Source organism: Anguilla rostrata, chromosome 8, assembly GCF_018555375.3.
Source record: "Anguilla rostrata isolate EN2019 chromosome 8, ASM1855537v3, whole genome shotgun sequence".
Classification (NCBI taxonomy): Eukaryota; Metazoa; Chordata; class Actinopteri; order Anguilliformes; family Anguillidae; genus Anguilla; species Anguilla rostrata.
The window spans coordinates 41882313-41906323 of NC_057940.1; the positions used below are offsets into that span (position 1 = coordinate 41882313).

General features: G+C 42.9%; 1 protein-coding gene across 2 annotated transcripts in view; it reads left to right on the plus strand.

Moving 5' to 3' along the window:
- Positions 1–24011, plus strand: part of ctnnal1 (catenin (cadherin-associated protein), alpha-like 1) — a 73365-nt gene that overhangs the window by 857 nt on the left and 48497 nt on the right. The window lies entirely within an intron of this gene.

Below are 24011 nucleotides of genomic sequence, written 5' to 3' on the forward strand. Positions count from 1 at the left end.
TAACGTTAACGAACTGGCGAACACCAACTGGCTATATCAACCAAGTGAGACTGCGTTTACATTGTGATAGCAAAATAAGTAACCCTATAGCTAGGAACAAGCTAGCCTACTGAGCTTGGTTTTAACTGTGCGCTGCTTAAGCAGTCTTTCCTCCCTTTTCAAAATAGCTTTCCAGTTAACTATCTTGAGCATATAGCAAATTTCGCAAATACCCCTGCACACTTCAGTTGTGGTGAAACTTAACGTTCGCAATAGTTAGCCATATAATTTGAAAGTAGTTAGATGGCGTTAATGTAGGCTATAACGTCAACTTACATGTAGTAAGAACTAGATCGCTACCCAACTGTCTTTCAACCTAACATTAAGTACATGCACCTCACATTATCTAGAAGATCACCTACATTTGCCCACTTTGTGGTTCATTTGGGTTCATCAAGGCCGCTGGGTAGTTTAAAATCGGACAATATGCATTGATGACGGACCGTAGTTCTGCGAGAATGGACACTGGCCGAAATGTGTTGGTGCTAACGCTAGTGCTAACTAACACCCTAAAAAGGGCATACAATTGGTTATGGAAAACGTAGTTGGGGAAGTGGCTACAACTCTGGCGGACTTTTAAGCCTTTCGATCCTCGTGCATGTTTTTGTTAAAAATCGTACGTTTAATGATTTCTTGCTGGGATATCACTTGTTTTTTTGGCTGAGGCCCAACGTGGGTCAAACTCCACGAAATAACTTGTTTGAAAGAAATGCCACAAACCCCGCATTGTTCCTGCAGCACACGGCCTTCCAATTGAAAGTTCAACATTGTTTACCATGTGATCTCTGCATAGTTTAATTGTTTCGATTATGTCCTGTTTAGATGGTAATGCAAGAGTCATTTTCCAAACCTAAATGACATTTTCTATTTTCAACCTGACGTTTTAGGTATTTTCCTCATCACTCCTGTGTCAGATAAATTTCAAGCAAACAATACACACTACTAAGAACTAATTTATGCATCATAGCCACAGTCTTCGGTTGTTTTATTGCGACCAAGTTTCAGTTAGTCGTGAAGGCTACTACTGATATAGGCTAATTTCCATTTCGAAAAAGTTAAATTTGACAGTGTTCTTGTCCTTGACAGTTGGTTCGGGTCTTTCTAATTGAACAAATGTCAACGTTCATTTATCAGTAACTGTGGGAGCTGTGTATACTACCGCGAATCACAGCAGACATACCTACATTTCAGTCTGAATATTTCTATTGAATATAGCCTAACGGGTGTACGTATACTTAAAAGAATGCAGCTTGTAATCCGTGCTGTTTGATTTATTACACTGTTGATAATTCTATTAAATAACTTTCTTTGGTTCAGAGCTTCAAAAATGTTTCCAGAAGTATTTTTTATAGCACAGACTGAGGTTTGATGCGTATATAATTTAATTGGGTAATATTGGAGATATGCTTATCATTTAGTTGTTTGAAGTCTCAAGTAGCACATACATTTGTGATGGTTTCTTCGGGGCAAAGAAGATGGGGGATTCTCAGTAAGAAAGAGGATAGCACTCAGGATTAAGGATTGTTCCTCATGGTCTCTGAGACAGTAAACCACATGACTATGAAACCTTCAAAGCTGTCTAATTATAAATCTTTGTCAGAACCATGATACATAACTAGTTTGCTACAGGTTCCTAAAGAAGGCCTTTTTCCTTAGTTTCATTAAAATGTGTTTATGGTCATTACAGAATGCTAATGAAAATGAACGGAATGAGACTTTCCAGTTTGTCAGAGTGTAAATGACCTTGATCTTATCTTTCAATGGAAGTAATTAATTTAGTGTGTAACATATTCATTCAGTTTAATAGTGTTTTAGTATGCAGCAACTTGGTAGGACTTTTACATAAGACCTGAGGCTGTAGTCTTGTGTGTGTCCTGCGTTTAAAGACCGTTTCTCTTAATTCTAATCTGTTGTTCTCAGTGTTATCACAACTTCATGATGAACTGCAGGGATTTTTAAGTCATGCAATTCTGTAATCCAGTACAGAAAATAGTCATTTCCCTGCATAACCATTTTTCATCTCCTGAAGACCCCACAAAGTAGCCTTGCCCATCTGTTGTAAAAACTCCATCTACTCTGGGCCTCTGAGAGTTCTTCTAAGTTGAGCTAATGACAACAATGACTGATAAGAATCCATGTTATTATAAGGATTCCCAGTAGCTTTTACTGGCTGTGAGAAGCAAAGAAAAAAAATGTTGCCGCACTGGGAAGAATGTAACTCTGTTTATGTGCTGCTGTGTGCTGTGAGTAGATTGAGCTTGACTAAATTGTCCTCAGGATGCAGCGAAGGAGCCATTCACAGTTCATTTGTTTATCATCTGCCCCAGTATCGGTAAAGACGAAGGCTTTGCGCGAGCCTGCCCTCGGGGGCAACCTACGAGCAAGAGCGGCACGTGTTTCCCTGAAAGAGGCAGCTGTGAACTTATTCTCGGCTCAAAGCTCAGCTGCGAAATGACAAGATTCGCTTATCACGACTGAGCTCCCCTTTGTTTCTGCATCCTCTTCAGTCTGCTGGCAAGTCCTTCACGCCGCACCTCTCAGCGAATGACTGGTGTTTTTGGAATCGATGATGCTACGTAGCATGAGGGTGAAAAGGTTGAAGATGTGTCACCAATTTAGTGCTGTTTAGTGGCCAGTGTTGTTGTGGTCTTGTCCTATTGGGCATTTGCGGTGCCAGGAAAAGGTTACCGTACCCAAAGCGGCTGATCACCCTGGGAAAGATTAACAATCCTGGGACGTGGATTAGTAGTAATCACTTCAAGCGTAAGTTTTCATTGTCCATTGTATTCAGTGGGGTTGTGAGACATTGGAGATGGCATGGACATTTCCCAGATCATTTAATTCACTAGGCCAGTTTGAAAACTTTCAATTTATTATTTGACAAGCCAATTTGGGTTTCTGCATCTTCATATTTTCCACGGCTGTGCCTTGCATCCTGTTCCTTATTGCCTGTCGCATTCACCTCGTTCCGTATTGTGTTTAGATGCTGTACAGAGCTGAATGGTGTCAGAGCAAGCCTTGACCCAAAGCTAACTGAGCAGTATTCAGAAGTGATTCTGTGTCATTTATGGGCCTGCTGTTTTGTCATGTCAAGCATATTGAAATCCGCAACACAAGGTTGTGTATTTTGAAGATATTGTTCAAGCAGATGCATGTAAAAGCTTTTTTAAATAAAAGCTACTTGCTACATTGCATTTATTTGGCACACACTTTTATCCAAAGCGACATACAATAAGTGCATACCAAACTACAAAACACAGGTCCGATGAGGTACAGTACTCATTATATAACAGTTATTCATAGCCATGAACACATTAAGTCCAGTTCACACAGTAAGCATAGGCTAGGTTAGATAGTCATGTTAAGTCAAACTAGGAGGCAAGACCGCGAGCTGCAACATCAAAATAACAATACAAGTGCAATACAAGTGTTGGATGGAGGTACATGTGTCACATGGAAGTGCTGCAGGAACACTGCTACAGTAACACTTCTAACCAAATTACAGATCTAACCAGGTTAAGTAGGGCCAATAAATGGTACATATAAAAAAGATCCCACTGTACCCATTTCCATACACAAACGTTTGTGGAAAAGTACTTGAAGCCTGTGTCTAAACAGGCAAAATTAATAGTTGTAATGTTCATATGCAATAGCCTGCTTGATGGCTAAACTCCCTCTCAACACTCCGAAGTGAAAGCCTACACACTTCAGAGTTCAGATACTGCACAGATTGTACACTTCCACCTTCACTCTGTGGCAGATAAGAGCTAGAACAAATGGAAAATGCCTTAAAAATGCTTGGCTGATCTGCTCTGCGGTGGTGTAGGTGCTGAAGTCACACACAGCTGAGGATCATTTGGGCCTCTTATCAGTTCTTCCTCCCATGTAATTAGCAGGACCACGCTTTGATGCAGGCAGGGGCAGCCTGCCTCAGCAGTTCTGTCAGTAGCTGCCCGAGAGTCTCACTCAGGACACGATGATAGTCGGACAGACTTTTTTTTTTTTTCTTTTTTGTAGCCTAAAGCCCCCCCCCCCTCCAAAAATGTGTGTCCATAAATCAATGTGCTGCTGCCATATTTCATTTGCTGCACAACCACTGTCTGTTTTACAGATTGCGTTACAGATGTCCTAGAGAAGACGAATGTTCGGGGAATTTGTCTCTCTTACAAACGTCTCCTAATCTTTGGAGCATCGACAGCGCAGGCGGATTTGTGTCAGCCTTAAAGGGAGGCTGGTTCCATTCTCAGCTCTACGGAGCGACCACGACGGCTTCAGGGGCACATCTGCATAAGCGAGCAGGAGGTCGTTCTTGCTGAGTGTATCTTAGGTTGTTATTGAGCAGCAGTTTTTAGAGCCCATGCCATTAAAAGGCAATTGCTGAACAAAGCGCAGGGCTTAGATCTCTCCAGGCCACTGGAACTGTTGGGTATGACACAAGTGAATAATCAAGAGACGAGTGCGAGGCTATATTTGCGTTCACCGAAGTGCTGAGGGCTCACACCAGAAGGTATCTATTCAGAGTATGTGGGCAAAGACTTTCCTCCTGGATGATTTCTTCTTGGCAAACAGAAGGAAATTAGGAACAGCCAGACTCCACGGTAATGATTTGTGAGTCTGCCCTGAGGAACATCTCGACAATTTCCTAACTCTTCCGACTTTGGATTGACAGTTGTGGCTTCCGAGCATTGTTTGTCTGCAAGCGGATGCTGAATTTGAAATAAGGCAAAGGGAATCATGTGTATGTATTAATATCGCAGAATCCACGGAAAGGTCTGCAGCAACTTTGTAAGAATACACGCCAAACTTTGATCTGACAGTTTAATCTAAGTGGTTTTAAACTCCTGTGGCATTCTGGGATTGTTATTACATATTTGCGCTGGCTCTGTCCTTTTTCCGCAGGACTAAGCACAGCATAAAAAAAAAAAAGATTTGCTGCTATAATTGGGCTAAAATCCCTCTTCTGCCTCAGATTATTACAGCCGGTTTTCATGCTTGTTTGAGTTTGGTGCCCCTTTCGCTTTTTAAAATGAACTCTTTAAAGTCTTGAAAGAGAGTAGGACTAGATCTTTGTTTTTGTAAGTGGCTTTGGTAACACTATTTGGATATCACTGGCTGTAGCTGAGAGGGTAGAAATCAGCTAATGAAAACTTTACCTTTAAAAACTATACATCGTTACCTCACGAACATCAAGATGCATGTTCAGACATTACATTTCCTTGTAGTCCTGGTTTCTTCTCATTAATGTGATTATTACAGAAAGGTAATAGAATGAGCATAAGTCAATATTAAAATTTCAACTGGGCTGGCTAGTTATTTCAAATACAATGGCTTAATGCCGTTTCTTCGTTAAATTTGTAAGACTTTAGGAGAAGCAAAAGTAGCATGAGTCCTTTTCTTGAAAATGTACTGAATATATCGGCCTACTTTAGTCTCTTGTTAGTTGGCTACGATTTCACTAGGTAACACAGAAATGGCTAGCATCTGAACAGGAAACAACCATATAGGCTATAATTTCACTACGAATTCCTCCAGACCAATAGAAATATTGCCTGTGTTAAGACTATCTCATCCTCACTGGGGTGCCTTTAGTTTTAGGCAAAGTTATTTGTCCAGTGTAAATCTGGTGTGCCAGAAATGTGCAGATTTAACTGCAGTATGAGGTGGAATATAGCTAGTCCTGACAGAAAGATGTGATCGTCAATAAGACAGTTAAACTAGTCAGTAGTAGTCACACTGGACTGTGTTGGACCTCCACTGCGTAGCTGGTGCATGACTGCTTTCACTCCCTCTGACAATGGTGATGAAAGAATTATGATTTAGGTGGCTTCACCACAAACCACAAAGGATTACAAGACCAGACACTTTCCAGGAGAGTGGGACAAAATGGGTGTTGTGTGTGTGTGCGTGTGTGTGTGCGCACAAGCCCACGGGTGTGTGTGTGTGTCTTCTTCCATTGTATTAGCAGAGGTATAGAAGCCTCTGACTGTACTGTAGCTGATAAAATCTTCACAGTCTAGTTCAGCCTAACTATTTGGGGCTCCATGGCCTCATAATGGGGTCTCGCATAAAGCAAAACTTATGACGCACACAAGTAACAAAAGGGTCCAGTATGACAGGGTGTCTGCGGTACGCTGAAGCAAAACAATGCCTTTATTCAGGCTGGAGATGTAGTAAAGTTTCACCCGAGAGGGGACCAGGGAACCCCAACCCTTTTGGCTTCAGCCTTCATTGACTTCAGTCCTTCGGGTGCAGTCGGTTTTTATGAAGAAACGCTGGGACGGGGTTTTAGTGCTGTGCTCCCTGCATTGTACGGGTGGGCCATATAATGCTTTTATGTTGCCACCAGTACAGTTTCAACCACAAGAGGCCTTTTTCTGCAACTTGTGGAGATTGACCTTCAAAGAGTAACATAAATACATGCTATGCATGTACAGTATGTACTCTGTATTAGGCTGTATATACCTTTACCTTTGAAATTATGTGCCCCAGTCTTTCCTCATTATGAAAAAAATACATTAATGTTATTCAAGCCAAGTACTTAATATGTCTAGAGAAGCTGTAAAACTAACAGTTTCTAGCAGATTCTTTTTATTAATCATGTAATCATAATGACCATGTTTATAGCCATATTGACAAAAATACAGTGATATGTGAACATATTATAAAATAGCCTAGATTGTTCTGGTCCTGAATGCTGGTTGGTCAATACAGCTTTCCAGCCGAGCTGTAACACAATATAGCAACAGCTATGACGGGGCACACCTGTTCACCTTTGTGTCGTGCCTGAAAACACCCTTTGACCGTGACAATATATTCACAATATAGCGCGGCGTCTTGCTTAGTGCTTCATTGTGTTCCGCCTCAAAACCTGATATTGTCCACCCCCTACTGCAGAAGACATTTTTGAGAATACGGCGCATTTGTGCATAAAAATCATGGTAACCACACATGAATGTGTTTATTTTTTCTTGTATGTATTTGGCAAGGTCTTTACTGTTTTTATGAGTCTTGCTAGTGTATCACATACACAAATGGGTAATTTTCACTGGATTAAAAAAATACAGCTTCCCAGAACAGGGTGGTCTTCCACTGTGTTCTCACTCTCACAATGTGACTCTCTTCTGCATGACTGCCCAGCTTGGCTTGTATTTTGTTGAGTCACTTGCCAATTTATACCCTACTTGGAACTTGGAATCTAGGAGCTTTGCATATCAGTAGACAGATGTGTAGTGAAACCACCCACAGACTAGCTCTGGTAGAGAAACACAACTTGGCAATTGCAGTCGTTTAAAAAAATAGCAGGAGGGCTTTGGTTTGGGAAATAAACAGACCCTTGTGCCTGTCCCTCGAACCTGTGTTTGAAGGTTTCACGCTTAACAGCGTACCTACCACCCTGAAAAAAAATCACCTTAGCATTTCTTTCAGTGGTCCTGTACGGTTATTGTGTAATTAACTGTTATACTAATTGGAGGTTGAAAATGATTGAAAAGCATGAAAACAATGAATAAAGAGTAGAAATAGGCTATGGGACATACTTGCGTCAACATGTGCTTGGAACACGTGGCTCTGGTTAACCAAAACTCATGTCAGCCTGTGCCTTTTTGAGAGCAGATACAAGTACTGGTTACAGATGCTGGTGTGCTGACCTTTCTCATGCTAATATACTGCAGGATGGGCCCTTGTGGGCCAAATGGGAGAGGAGAAACTCCAGATGAAGTAAGTGGCTGGGATTCCCTGCTAGCCAGTGACTCGGCGACAGCAGCCACCATGGGAAGCGGTCACCTGAGGGGGGTGGCTGTCCTCTTACCAAAGACTACGGCTGCTATCATGGTTGAGGTTAATTTTAAGATTGGATGAACCAATTTTGGCCCCCGATGCACCTGCGTGAAGGCATGGGGAACTGACCCTCGCAGGACACTTCAAGAAGGCCGGTGGAGACGTGGCAGAATAGACCGAACGAGTTGACGCGCTCTTGAATTTCACCCTCAGAATCAAACGGCACCTTTGTCTCGTCCCGGGTCATGTTTGTTTCACACGGATACGGTATCGTCTCGGTCGGGAGGTGAGCTCTGTTTGCAAAACGGCGTGTTCTATCCCGTCGGCGTAGGAGTACGGGGAAATCCGGGACCGAACAGCCAATAAGCCGCCCGCCGACCAGAAACACGGTTCTCTGGTGGCACAAGGGGGAGTATTATATGAGCTCTGAAACCCTGCCAGGGGCTGTGAGGTAATTTCTCTGTGCACATCGCCGGGGCGGGGGGTTACTGATACTTTCACGATATGATTCAGAAAGCAATAACAAGAATGCGGAACACTCCCATACCCTCTGCCCGTCAGTGAATAATAGATTTTTGTTGTTTTGTCATGAATTGGCCTGCTCCCCTTGTAATCAGAGCACATACATTTTTCATTCAGGAAAAAGTTATTGCGATAAACGCCTTTACTGATTATGGAGGGGAGTGAAACGTATTGTTCCCAAAGCAGGTCTTTGTAAAGGGACCTTGTATTGATTGCACGTCTTTACCTATTTGTGTAACCCTTTGGGTTGTTCTCTTTGGGACACCGTGAACTTTCTTTGGTCTGGAATGGAACATTAAATTCCTTGCGTGGATTATTAAGATGATGTTGCCCTGTTGTTCTCAATGTAGTTATGCCAAGACATTCTTGTTAAAATATGTAAGCTGTTTACAAGAAAGAAATGAATAAATCAGGTTATCTGAGCCACCTTCAGTTTTAGCCTCTCCCCAGTGCAGGCTGATCAGATATCCTTTAACTACACCGTTGCTCAGCCTGAGGAATTTAAAGAGCTCCTGACGAATACCCCACTTAGAGTAATTACACACGCACCATCATTTTCCCTGCCCATAAAGAAACGAATAAAATGGCCAATTTGTCAGTTCCTTGCCCAGGACAACCACAAACAAATGTAGCTCAATCGCTGGCATGTGGCAGTCTGGCGTACTCCTCCTTAATGAGCTCATTCCTCTCCTGGTACTTTAATAATCCCCCCCACACACCACCCCCCCCCCCCCTTTCGCACACAGCTGTCTGAGTCACAGAAAAATCCCCCCCCCACACTTTTGTGTTTAATTGCTTTCTTTGGAGGGCTTTGGCCCAGGAGCTTCTCAAAGGGCTTAACTGCATAACTGTACCGTGAGAGCCTTCGGACAGCGACCCCTCTGCTCAAGCTACACGTTGAAAACTTGTCGAAAAGTTGAAAGCAACTCGAGAGGGTAGCCTTCTGGACATCCAATTGAATGGGATAAGCAAAAGGTAACTGCAGGTCATCCTTTGACCTTTGAGTGTTTAATTATCATTATTAAAAAATATTTGTTAAAATTTGTATACAACATAATTTTTTTTCAGTGAAACGAATTAGCCTAACTGTAATTAAAGTAATTTAGTAAGAAGTGCTAAACATTTCTTGGCACAGAGGAAAAGAATTGGACATTTAGGTAGTTGCCCATGTCTGAGAGTGATGGTGGCGAAATGTCTTCTGCTACATTTTTTGTTGTTGCAATTTTTAAGTTTTCTTGGAAGAAGAAAGGGGGAGAAGTTGCAGTGCATAACCTTCATGTTAAATCACAATAGTGGATTTGTGTCATTTGTAAACTTCACCATCAATCTCTGATATTGTATTTTATCGATCTCTCCACTGTTAGAATATTTTTAAAAAGCCTGTTCTATATTTTATTTGCCACTTCCTGCATCTAAAACATTAATTTGGCTTCGCTGTGCATCACCACAACATTTCCCTCAGATTCTTTCATTTTGTCAGGCGCTGATTGTACTTCAGTAGGTGGAGCGCATGCGATGAGAGGGTGTGTCGGCATAAATAAATAATCTTTTCATCATCAGAGTAATTGATGCCTTGCCTCAGCATTGCATTTGTCTTCTTTGATGGCTGGCCTGAAGAGGCTGGCATGTGCTTTTGAAAATTGCATCAATAAAGAGACTGATCACTCTGAGACAAAAAGGACAACTTTCACAGACTAACATAGTCTAACTTGCTAGACTTTTTAAAAATAGTTTGACACCTGCACAATTAGGCAAGGAGCTGGAGACTTGTGCAAATCATTTCAAAATTTAAGTTTATTTATTGATTGATAGCTGATCAGATTACCGGTTTGCTTGCTTATCAGGGTATTTAAACAAGGTTAAGGTATCTACACCTGCTAGCTATAGCTACTATCTAAACACTATCAGAGGTTGAGAATCCAGGTTCAGAAAGTCATCCCCAGTATTTTGTTCAAATCACCTGGATTTTCTAATTAGCATAATTCTTCAGCCAGGAGGTAGAACTGGTAGAATTTGTGAAATCAGCTGACTGGGTTCATGGGTGGAAGAAACACATGGCAGGACTTTTACTTTCTGACCCCTGGACTTTCCATCTCTGAACAGTAGTCTGACCAACTAGCTATTAGTCGAGCTACTAGCCAGCCGCTTAATGCTTTTTACCCATTACCTACTTGTTAAAATAGCTGCTGTCCTTGTCCCATTGGGTGTGGGTTTCACTTCCCTTTCATTCTTCCACTGGATAAGCTAATTTGTAAAAAGGTAAAGTGTAAAGCCCTAAAACACTGCATTGAAATGATAGGGACCAAACATTCCATACTTTACATCCCATTCTTCTTTAAAGTCGCCAGACATGCTGGTTGCATTAGATATGCCAACTGAGTTGTCGAATAAAGTATCTTCTTTGTTTCCTTAGTTTTGTGGGGATGGGAGGTAGGGGACACACATTGCATTTTGGGAATTTCTCGTTCTCGAGACTGGATGTTGTCGCTAGGGTACACTGCTCCAGTATGGAAGGAAGATTACCATTGTAAAAGTTAGATATTTTTTTACCTATTTTATTGTTTCAATGATTTGCCATCAAAAATGGATTTTGAGGTGAAATGACTGAATTGTCAGTTCCCCTTTGATTGTGTAGAGCCAACACGCGAAACTTCAGAGCCACTGCAAGGCTAATTTCTGCATGTGATCTGAAGCTGCTGGGACAGAGGCCAAATGGGTGCGGGCTGAGGTGCAGGCATGGGGAGGGTGGGTGTGAAGTTTCAGTACAGTGCAGTGTAACTTGCATCTATTAAAAAGCCTTCACTAACTGTGCACATGTGGCCCCGTTCCCAGTACCTGTGACCTTATCACTGCACACTCTGTAAAAGCCGACATGTGCTTGATTAGGCAACTTGGGTTTTTCTCATTATTCTCTCAGAGGCACGTTGTCTCCGGAAGCTACAGGCAGCAGACAGAAGGTGAAGGTAACTAGCCAGACAGCCCGCTGCTCATTTTCTTTAAACAGAGCTTTTAACTCCTGCACCCCCCCCCAACTCCCCATTCACATTCTACATTCCCACATACACACTTCATCGTGTATGTGAGGATGGTGCTCGTTCTCCAGAGTCGGCCAAGAAACAGCTGAGTTTTTTCGCCCAGCTTGCTTGCCTTCTGGAGTGTTCTGGATTCCACTTGTGACAGGGCCGCTGCCTGTCAAGAGACATTGTGATCCTCAGGGCCTTTGCTACATTTACATGCTGGTATTTCTGTTCAGCATGCTCAATGTTGATGACTGTTCTTTCTTCAATGCCTCTTCTGTTTTTTTTTGGCATCCAAAAACCTTTCCCTTCCAGGGGGCAGAAGATGTTCAACCTAATCTATTTTTTCCTTGCTGGCAATCAATTGCCTTGACAACCCTGCAATGAACAGAGTAATCCAAGAGACGGGTCCTCTCAGATCAGAGTTGACAATGTGGAAATATGAAGGAGATAAACACTAAAGCATTCCTTAGGTATTAGTCAGCCAATGGGAGCATCTTTTCTTTGTTCTTTTTTCCCTTGTAGATCAGTTTAGTTGTGCTGCAGAAACCATTTTGTAGACTGCTTGAGGCAGCTGGATTTCAGTGAAATTACAATGCAAAGAACTGTGAGAGTATGTCGGAGTAATAGACTTGAAAGAAAAATTCCCTTCTCTTTCTTCACTTGAGTGAAGTTGTGTGCAAGGCCAGAAAAAAAGATAAATTTCAGTTTGCCGGGAGAAAGGGAACACTGCGTGATCTTTTGATGCTTGCAGCTTTGAAGGAAACCATTTCTCCTGCATGGTATTTTGATTTAAAAGCAGCGTCCTCGAGCAATTGGCTAGTTCCATCAATCGCGCAACACTCTCAAACAATCTCAGACAGAAGGCAGCCACTTCGCTACCTACAGAGTCAGATCACTCCGGAAGTAGAGTCCTAACAAGGAACCTCAAAAGGCTACGAATTTAGGGATGCACTTTGAAGGCAGGATGACATCATAGAAAATTAACGTGTTTGCTAGCAAGTTAGCTAGCTAATTTGCACAAAGCTCACCAAGACGTAAAAACATTACCCACATTATTCCAGGGTATTAAATAATTAAAATGTGTTTTTTAAATATACCTACGACAAATTGTCGAGTACAGTGTATGCTCACCCTTGCAAAAGAGCTCCTCCACTCCCACCGCAACTGCTGCTTCGCTCTTCGCTTCAGCTGCCATTATTGTAACGGAAGTAAGAAGCCAGAGGTAACCGCAAAGATCTGTGGGATATCCTGCGTGACAAAGGATACATCGATACTGCCTTCACATTTATCCGAAATAAGGCACCTTAGAACGATGCGTGTTGTGACGATTTTGGTTTTCACATGTCTACGAAGGACAAGTGTGCAAAATTGTGAAAACAGAGAAAATTCTGCCTTCTTAAGTTAGCTGCCTTCAGTTTCAGACGCTGCTTCAGTTTCGGTGGATCAGGGCTGCGCCAGAGACCCACCACTGCGGTGTGGAGAGCGCGCTAGTGGAGTGCAGCTTCGCATGGGAGCCCAGTTTGGTGCTGGTTGCGCGCGCGCGGTGTAGGCTACGTCTCGGCCGCGCTACTACAGCCTTAGCTGCCCGGGAGCCGCTTCCGCTTCCCAGGCAGCTGTGAGTGACCCGCCCGTGCGGGGGTGGAAAACCGGCTGCAAAGCTCGCTAAGCCCTGCCGCCTGGGCTGAGGGAAGCGCTCGGGCGCGACCCATATGCAGTCCCAGGGCACTGACTGAAGAAGACAGACCTGCCGGAGAAAGTACAGCGTGAGCTTCATCTCCAGCCCTCCTCAGGTTGCAGCGACACTGCCATGTGGCTTTCGGCCATCTTCACGTCTGCCCGTGCTCCTTCGTTTTATGGGGGTAATTTAAAAAAGGATCCGATGTGTCACCAGGTTACCGAACTGACCTTGCTGGGGCACGTTGCTTTATTTTCATTACTTTAAACTGTTTGTACTGTTTACAGTGACCGTCAAATTTAATGCTGTGTTAGCAACTGTCAAATGATATAAAAATGGGTCGCTTGAAGTTGTAGGACAGATCACTGTGTGGTTAGATTTGGGCTAATGTGACATTTTTATGTTTGTTTTGAAGCACCGCATCTGCACAGTGTACAAATCAAATGAAGTTTGGTAAGTAAAGACAGAAGTAAATTGGCTGCAGAATGATTCAGCCTGCTAAGTGACTGGTTTACAGTGAGACAGCGAGGCCCGTGGCCTGGTCTCGAATCCTAACAGTCTGTGGAGTCTGTGGCTGCCAGGCCTCCGGGGTTGGTAATTTCCAGAAAAAAAATCTATATTTGACTGGAGGTGAGGATCAATGTCCTATTTGGATAAAAAACACTCCAATAATATCATGCTTGTTGGTCAAGCACTTTTGTATATCTGGAACTTGTTGGATAATGAAACTATTAATAGAGTCTGCAAAGTATTACAGGCTACATTTTGGTGGATTTTGCGTTTAGTATCTAATAATGGTTGTGCTTAACAGGAATGCATAGAACATATTTAACCTTGTATGTAATATGCAATTATGCTGAGCACTGTTAGCAGTTTTAATGCTTTGCTGTTTCTGTATCTGCCATAACAGGCATCAGAGGTGCCCGTAGCATATGCATGCAAACACGGTGTCCTGTCTGTGTGTGCTAAAATGAAAGCAGACATTGCTATCCTCCTGGTCATTTGTACAAATATGGTCAGTTAGAAGCAAAGACAAGCTTCTCCATTCTCATCCTCCTTGACCTCTCTGGAGCTTTTGACCCTATGGACCACCACCTCCTGCCATTCCCTGATTACGTTGGGGATTTGCAGCACAGATCTCTGCTGGTTTGAAGCCCACCTCAATAGTTGCACCTTACGGGTTGCATAGGGGGTGGGTGCGGTTTTGAGACTTCTGAAGCTCTAAACTGGTGTCTTCCAGGGTTCAGTCCTTGGACTGCTCCTCTTCTCCCTGTATGCCAAGTCTCTTGGTTCTGTCATCTTTTCCCATAGCCAGGCTACACTGATGACATGTGACTCACCCTCCCCCACCCCCCACCCCCCAATGTATTAGTCTTCGCACGCATCTCCGCTTTCCTACAAGACATCTCAAGCTGTATGACAAACACTGCCTCAAGCATAACTTGGCTAAAAATAAGATGCTAAGTTCTCTCCCAGCTTGACCTTTCCTTTACCTTGAATGGCACCACAGCGTAACCTTTTTCATCTGCTAGGAATCTTGGAGTGGCAATGGACAACAAACTGTCCCTCTCTGGGAATATCATGCCAGTGTGTCCGGTGTACATGTTCTTCCTGTACATCTGGAGAATCCATCCCTTCCTCACCACCTTCGCAAACCAGCTCATACCAGTTCAGGTGCTGATAATCTCCTGTCTGGACTGAACTGTGTCCTCGCTGGCCTCTGCAGCTCATCAAACGCTGCTGCTCATCTGATCTACAGCCTCCACAGGCTCAGCCATATCACTTCCCTTCTCATTTCCCTCCACTGGCTACCTATGTCAGCTCGCATCAAATTCAAAATCGCATCAAATCGAGCAGCTAAAGGGACAGCTCTGTTATGTCTTCGACCCGACATGCCAGCCAGACTCCTCGATGTTCTGCTACCTCTGACCACCTGGCCACTCCCTCCTGCATGCTTGTACTTCCAGGTTACATCTCCTGTCTGCTCTGAACCCCCTCATTCATTCAACAAAACTGAATTTTCATGTAAAGATCATAGCTAGTGCAAACAGGCCCGTTGAAATGGAAAACTTACCATGTAAATCTAAGTCTGACGTGTGGAAATCTTTTGGATACCCTGTCGATTACGAAGATGGAAAAAGGGTTGCTGACTGAAAAAAACATTTTTGACCGTGAATTTGTTGACTGTGTAACAGTTTGATCATGAGTGATGGCAATGCGGCAATTTTATTTTATTGAGTATTTCATTTCATAAAATGTTTTTTTTTTTTTTTTTTTTTAAGCTCTGGATACTGGTTTGTTTAGAATGTGCTTTACTGTGATTGGGTCTGACTGCTGCTTGAAAGCATTGGTTGCGTTCAAGCAGAATTCTGCATTTTTTTTACACAGAAAAAAAGAACCAGAGTGCAGGGAAACAAATACACTGCGTTGTATAAACTCAGGTATTCCAAGGTCTTTTTTTAGATTACAATGGCCGATGACCCAGACTTGAACCACAACAAAGTAATTATCATTGTTTGTTTGAGCCAATCGTCTTTCGGCGTCTGACTTCCTACTTCTTAGCAAACTGTAACCTGGGCACCCTGTTTCTGTGGTTATCTAGTGGTTTGCATATTGCAGTTTAGCCTCTGTAGTTCTGTTTGTAAAGTCTTCTGTAGACAGTAGTCACTGACACATCCACGCCTGCCTCCTGAAGAGTGTTTCTGATTTGTCGGACAAGTGTTTGGGGGTTTTTCTTCATTTTGATGAGAACTCTTCAGTCGTCCACCAATAACAGATTCCAAAGGAAATCAGCAGCCTAGAATCAAGGTTAGATACTGAAAGTTCTCTTATACCTGCACTAAGGAAGAAATTGAACATACCTGACTAATTTGAAACCCCTGTGAACCCATTTGTCCCAAATTTTATGACGCCCTGAAATGAAATGGGGGGCAGCTATATATAAACCATGCTGTAAATTCTACAAGTTGAAACCAAAAGGTATAAAAATAACCTTAAGTAAAAGCTGAGAATATGCACGTTACCCATATATGAATTGATTACAAATCTAAAATTGTACAGAGCCTAATCCATAAAAAACATATCTCTGTTCCTAACAGTGTGGAGCTCATTGTAGGTTATCTGTCTAGAGGTGCTTTCTTTGTTTGCAATATAAACCGTCATTTGTTATGTTAACATTGCACTTATTGATCAGAATTGTGCCTCCTTTAGGATTTTTACTGAGCCTAACGCTGATGTTCTCCATTACCGTTAGTCACTCCGCATAACGGCGGCCGCTAAGTGATTGCGGTGTAATATGATTTAATGTAGCGCTCCCCAGGGCAGTGCCGTGTGCTCACCGGGCACAGCGTTGCGGTGAGGAGCGCTCGGCAGCCCAGCAGCAGGGCGGCCCCTGCACTGCACACAGCAGCGCTCAGGGCTACAGAAGCCTCCCCGAGGGGGGAGGGCTCAGGACCCGCATCCGCTTTAATGCAACTCGTGTCTGTCCGGTTCCCAAGCCGGGAGGGAAGAAAGCTGCTGCTTTTCGGGGGACGCGTTCCTCTTTCTCCTCTTTCTTTCATTTTCGGTTTTGCTCACAAGGCATGAGCTGTGATGTTAATGTGCATTTTGAGTAGATCTGTGATGAGAATGAAAATCCCGAATATCAGCCTCTGTTGGGACGGCATATGTTCTCGAAAGTGGCATAATTGAATAGAATTGCAGCCAGAGCAGTTAGAATAATAAATATGCTGAGTAAAAAAACAAATTCGACTGCTATTCACTTGAAAGTGACATCACACCTTAGCTTACTTTTTGCTTCACAAACAAGCAGTTTTTTTCCAAACGTTGTATTAAAAACAAAAAGCAGTTTGTTTTTAATACCCAATCCACAGGCCGTTCAGCTTGTGATTGGGTCCCCCCCAGAGCGAATGAGAAGTCGGCTGGCAGAAGGGCCTGCCTCTGCTGGGTGTGTTCTTATTCTGAGCAAAGTGTGACCACGCACTATTTGTCTTTCATTTATCCCCCTCAGCCATTTGTTGGTCGGTGCGAACCGCTGTCTCGCACAGAATCAAAGGTTTAATGATGATGAGCCCAGCCGTGCTGCCGATCTGGATGACCAGATCAAGCAGTCTCTGTCATTAGTGCCATCCTGTGGGCTGCCAACACCTCATCCCCTCTGACGGATTGGCAGGCCGAAGGACGCGGGAGTTTTAATGGCTAATCGGTTCACTGAGCGAAAGTCGTTCACGGTTAGCCAGTGCTTTCAAGCCGCACAAGATGAAAGGATGCGGAGTGCTAGAATCAGCTCTTTACTCAGGCCTTCCTGTTAATGTTATCACAACAATGTCAGCCCCGCGCCCAACGGTGGGATAAGCCACCTACAGCTGTCAGAACAACAGAATCCTTAGCTCACTTTCACTTGAGACGCGTCACTGTTAGCGTCCAGGACACCCTGCCATCATTTCCTATCATACTGAGCAGTACTGAATCCTCTGATGCTCTGGATCATCCCAATATAGAGCGCATGGCATCCTTGTGATATCTCAAGAGCCACTTCTGACAAATGCAGACCTCGTAGTGGTAAAGCAATGACATGAGACCGGAGGCAGAGCTCGACATTAACGCCTGTCGGCTTGTCTGGGACAAGCAAACTTTATGATCGGACATGTGGAATGGCTTTTGCAGTTGTCCGATTGGACAAGTAAAAATGAACGTGATAAAAAATCTGTAGCATATTATGAAGCAAATGAAAATAAACAGCCTGTTTATAGCTTTGTTTGCGATGCTTAGTCTGTTTCCCAGCTGTGTCTGCTTGTTAGCACGGCGCAGGTTAGAGAATACTAAGTTGCCTGTGTGCGTGGCTGTCATCAGTGAACCTCTGCTCACCGTTTACCTCAGACGCACGGGCGAGTCTGATGCGCTCCTCCGAACCCCGCTAGCTCTGGAACACGTCGACCGGGTTTGAGGGGGAACGTGCACCGACCACCTCAAACGCTAACGTATTTATTTCATATTCATTCAAGAGGACTGAACCCCGTTACCTATTAAAAATGTTGTCCCAAGTCCCGTACAAATGCAAATAATAAACTGTCCCAATGAAAAAGTAAAACTTTATACATGCACTCACTGGCCACTTCATTAGGTGACAGGAGTGGCACCCGGTGTGGTGGTCTGCTGCTATAGCCCATCTGCTTCAAGGTTTGACGTGGTGTGCATTCAGAAATGCTCTTCTGCATACCTCGGTTGTAACGGGTGGTTATTTGAGTTACTGTTGCCTTTCTATCAGCTCGAACCAGTCTGGCCATTCTCCTTTGACCTCTGCTATCAACAAGGCATTTTCGCCCAGAGAACTGCCGCTCACTGGATATTTGCTCTTTTTCGGACCATTCTCTGTAAACCCTAGAGATGGTTGTGCGTGGAAAATCCCAGTAGATCAGCAGTTTCTGAAATACTCAAACCAGCCTGTCTAGCACCAACAACCATGCCACGTTCAAAGTCACTTAAATCACCTTTCTTCCCCATTCTGATGCTTGCTTTGAACTTCAGCAGATCGTCTTGACCATGTCTACATGCCTAAATGCATTGAGTTGCTGCCACGTGATTGGCTGATTAGATATTTGCGTTAATGGGTGCAGTATTCAGTTGGACAGGTGTACCTAATGAAGTGGTTGGTGAGTGTATATTTCATTATTAATACAGCCTCGTTTACCATATTAACTTTTAGATTTGCAACACGTGCAATATGGCTTCACGGTTTCCAGTAATCTGTAAAAGGAGGAGGGAGCTATTCCTTTTCAGGCTAAGTATGCCAGAACCAAAGTTTTGTATTTAATGTGAACCATAAATGATTCCCAGAAAGGGAAGATAAAATCAGTTTTCTCATAAAATGTGAATCAAATCACAAGAACTATGTGGATTCAAGCCAGAATGTTACCCACAGGCCACAGTGTCTTGGTTGTTTTGAAAAGGAGTAGATTAGATACACTGCAGGTTCCCGACAAACTGGAAAATGCATAATGTATTCATGGTGAGCTGTTCTTATGGAAGCGTATATCTGCAGTTCATTTGGTAGGTGTCAATTTCCATTGTTCTGAAGTGCACTGTACTGATATCCTTTCTGCAGGTGGCCTAATTGTTCTAAGAAAGCAAGGCGACCATGGTATTTTAATGCCTCACTGAAAGCACACACCGATTCACTAAACACATGGAAATGTAATACAATGTGCAGAAAATATAAAAAGCAGACAAAACCTGCCAGTCTCGAGCTGTATGCTCTCTGAAGCAAACCTTGACTTGAATTGTTGTAAGCATCTGAAATTTTTACATGTGTACCTCTGATTTTCTTGGACCACATTTGGGGGACAGTGAAATATGTAGGCCCTTACAAGAATTTGTTAGTGGGTTTGCTGGTACTGCGGAACATGCTTTTTCCACAGAAACGGGATTTACTGTAGCCTATACCAATGCAGCATCCCTATAATAGTAAATTTACTTGAAACAATGATCTATTGGCTTAATATAGAGTTTCCTCAACAATCTGGTGTAGGCCTAGTTTGTGCTTCAGTTGGGCATGTACTGCAGCGTTATTTAGTGAAAATATTAATAAGGTGATACTAAGAATGTAAATGGGGGGGAATGAGTCTCTTGGGGTTCTCGGAGACCTGGGCACACAAGGTAATCTGCTTTTGTTATGGAGTGATATGTTTGCCACATTTAACTCTGTTTATTTTCTCAATAAGCACTACACAGAAGTCATTTAATTCAGGTCAAGCTATGGCTGCGAAGTCCAGACTCGGCCTGTTGTCAAGCTTGCGTAAATTATTGGTAGGATGCATTAAATATAAATCTATCAGTATATGAGTGTCATATAAACTTGTACGCATAAAAAAAATGAGCAATAGATTATTGGGCTTTCACATGCATTTCCCTCTACAGCAGTGCACGTGAGTGCACTCTTCACCTGCATTCCTATAGCTGTGGTGCTGGACCATCTTGGTCTAGCTGGTGATGTGATGATAATGCTGACTCAGCTGGTTCCATCATGTTGGTCACCAGCAGAACCACCTTCACTGATTTATGCTGTTTTTTTCAGTAGGGTAGCCTAGCGTTTCCCTTATTACTTTATTGTCTCCTGTGATTGGTGCCTGCTAGGGATGTCACAGCAGACAGCATAATAACCATCCTGAAAAATTCTAAACATGGCATCAACGAGTAAAACAAAATCCATGCTATGAATGAGTAGATTTAATCGATACTAGCATGTCTACACATTCTCCATTGGAAGCATGTGCTCCAGTGTTTCCACATTATGAAGGAATATGTTAGAAATCTGTTAACGATTCACGCAGAGGACTTATCAATATATTCTGAAAAACTGAAAAATTGATGCCACGTTCTTAAAAAATGTTATATTAATCATGTTATAATTATTTGCTTATATTGAACATATCAATAATATAAATTTGTTATCAGCCAAATATCGCCCAAAAAATAAAATTGAAATTAATGAATTAATTAAAAGCCTGATTTGATTTTTTGGTGCCGCATACAGCCCTTCATGGTTCTCAAACATCTTTGTTTTGTCAGGCCACCTTTGGGAACTTCAGTGTATTAAATAGACTACTGTAATAACACTGCAAAGAGAAAAAGTATATTTGTATTTTTTTTCCTGAATTTGGGACCCCGGTCTTCAATTGGTGAGGACCGATCAGCAGAGGAGTCTTGGCGAGCTGCCAGCGATTCACCAAGCGTTTTGAATATTTTCTAGTGTTGTGTTTTTTTTTCATCCCATTTCTATAAATTTGCATGAACTTCATTTATTAATCTCCTCAGTGTTTTCTTTCCCGGGGTCACTGGACTGGAGAAATGACAGGCCGCAGTCCTGAAATCTGCACTGGAGACCTGCTCAAGAGTAAAAGACCCTTTAACTCCGCTCAGAGAGCTAAGCCACGATTACAGGAACATTTTGTACGGCTTATGACTGTCCCTCTGGATTTGAATTAAAAATGAACATGTTTTAACAAACCTGTACTGAGGCAGAGACCACTCGCTCTTGTGTTCCCTCTCATTGCAAACGTTTCCACGTCTTCTGAGGACTCGCCAGAGGTGGATGTCAAGACGTAACGCCCAGACCCTGCTTGGCACCGTCATCAGAATTAAAACTGATGTTGAACTTACTGAAAAAAATCAGTTGAAAACATGGAAAGGTTTTACTTTTGAAAAAATCACGATTCCAGTGCTTCTTCCACTGGATGATTCACCAGTTCTTGTAGGCAAATTGTTCTGCTGATAATGTTTGTTATTTGAAGCCGGAAATGAGTGATCTTTAAAGGGCACCACCAGACCTCCATGGGATGCCACCCTTATGGGAAGGAGCATCTGCAAGATTGCCTGGTAGATTTAATGCGTGCACAGCTGCAGAGGACAGGGCCTCCAGTTCCAGGCCATTAAGATTCTTTAGGTTTGTATTTCCACTCAATTAAAATTGTTTTTACACTTTGGTTGCAAAATATTTAATTCATTCTGGAGGGTTGTAGTGATGGGTGAATGGGTGTGGATTTAATGTTATGGCCTAGCCTATACAGTATTCATTTCAGTGTTGACTTCTCATTAGTTGTTTTGAAATGCAGTTAAGAACCATAATATGTAATATAATTTTCTTGTCTATATTGCTAGAAACTTAAATCAAATATAAGGTCTACGTCTTGGCCAAGCTCCTACATTTAGTTTAAGCTCCATGTAGGCTACTCATTAGACTAAACTGAAGTGTGTGCAAATAAGTCAGGTTTATGTATGAAGGCGAGGAACAAGGCAAAGCTCCTTAAGCTGTATAGTCTTGCTTTACTGATATGTTTTGAGTGTTTGTAATGAGCGATAGATTTAGGTAGCTGAACAGAATAGTTTTATTTCATCTTTATTTTAGATGGTTTAGCCAATAAATGCCTAGCATGTCAACTCTTGCTAAGTATGGCTGTACATGCACAAGGCTCCTGGAACAGTTTATGATGCCTGTGAGCCAATAAGACACTACAGAGTTCACTGAATTGAAGACTGTGGGCTAAAGCAGAAGGATTTCCCATAATTCCAATAAAGTGTGTAGCTATCATCACTATCTCTAGTGGTCAAATAAAGACACAACAGAGAGAATAGAGCCTGTCCTCACTTTACATGTGCCACTCACTGCGAAACTGTTAGCATGTTTCATCTGATCTCTTCTGAGAGAAAATATTGTCACTTAAAGTTGGAGGAGTCTGTCTTTATGGCACTGACTACGAAGAAAAAAAGACAGCGCCCGGGAACCAAAGCGCTTCATCACTTAAATGAAATCCCTTTAAGCCCTCGCTGCCAGGAAAGGAGGCATTCATTACGCTGTTCATTTGCTTATCAGACATCCTCATTCAAAGAGAGCTAAGTGAAGTACCGCGCCCTGACAACAGCGGCGATACCCAGGCTGGGATTTGAACCCGCAGCTCGGTGTCGCAGCCCCATTCTTTATCTGCTGCACGCCACGCCCTGATGTCGTTTGTGGAGAAAGAGGTAGGCTACTCTCCGGAGTTTCAGTCAGGTCCCTGCTCCTTGGGCTGGGGCCGTTGTTCGCCACGCCCGCGGAGCTCGGCGCTGGGTCTCTGTCTGAGGGGGAAACGCTCATGTGCGGAAAAGTGCCGGGCTGCCTGCCCCCGGTCCGGTCATCACACAGACAATGAAAGTGGCTTATTGCATTCTGCTGAATGTGCTCGCCGTCAAGGGCAACGTGCTGCATGAATAAACGCATCACCGTGGATTATGTAAGCCTGCCAGTCACGGTCGGCCGACGTGTTCTTTCCAGCCCCTGCTTCCCAACGACAGCTTCCGGTTAATGGCTGCTCCCCAACACTGATAATTGATCAGCTAAATATTTTAAATGTAATAGGCTGGGTTTGGGTCAGGGCTGCCAATTATGGGTCAGTATTTGGGACCCGAAGCCGTGCTGTAGAGTGAGGCTGCTTTTTATGAGTGCTTCTCATTGGGAAATGAGTAATGCATTACCTGTGTGTCTTTATGACAAGTATAAAAAGAAACTAGTATAAAATGTCAAAAAGTCATAATTAGAAATTAGAACTTGCTTTCATCACACTGCCAGTGTCAGTGGTTTTCACAGGAAATTGTGGTTGAACCATGCTAACCCTATACATACTTCAGTGTAATCCAAATCCTATTTAACATGACCTTTTTTGTGTAAAGTAATGTCCACATAGACTTGTGGGAAATGTGCAGGAGAGAAGTGGCTGCTTAATGCTGTCTATCCCTATCTATTTAGCATCGTCCTAAGCTACAAATTAAGCATGAAAAGGCATCAGGATCTCCTTTTTCTTTCCTTTCTGTTTCTCTGTATTTTATGGGTTGTTTTTCCCCTCTGTATCAAGTATCCATTTAATTTCCTGAGGTTATCTGCAGGAAATCAACAAACAACAAAAAATGCTGGATCAAGCCTCATGTCTGTGCACAGAAATGGTCCTTTTGATAAGCGCTGCAATATTCAGCCTCTAATATTTGATCTTTTATTTGTCCTTTTTCTTCTGGCCTTCTGTGACCCTCTAAGGTAGTATTCTTAATTAAGTCAACGTCTTCACTCTGTACCCCCGCATAGTCAGAATCAAGGCAAACGTGTCACTTTCCAAGCCTCCTATGTGATATTGTAATATACTACTCCTAATGGTTGAAATCTGAGGGTATGTTGCCATGCATCGGGTAGAATGCAGGCTGCATTAAATACTGTGAAAGTGACCGGGGTACTGTGGTCAGATTTCACAGTGACCTTCATTTTGAGGTAACTAGCAATCAGGGCGTGAATACTCAGGTACTGAAAAGACAAGGACTGCCTGAGCACTACGGCATATAGGCTAGTACTTGGGGTGCGGGAGCGAAAATGCTAGAAAATTAGTTTTATTTTCACGTTGCAGCAGTTATTGATAACAAGGTTAGATTCTAGAATCAGTGCTTTGCTATCTGTGTGTCAGCGG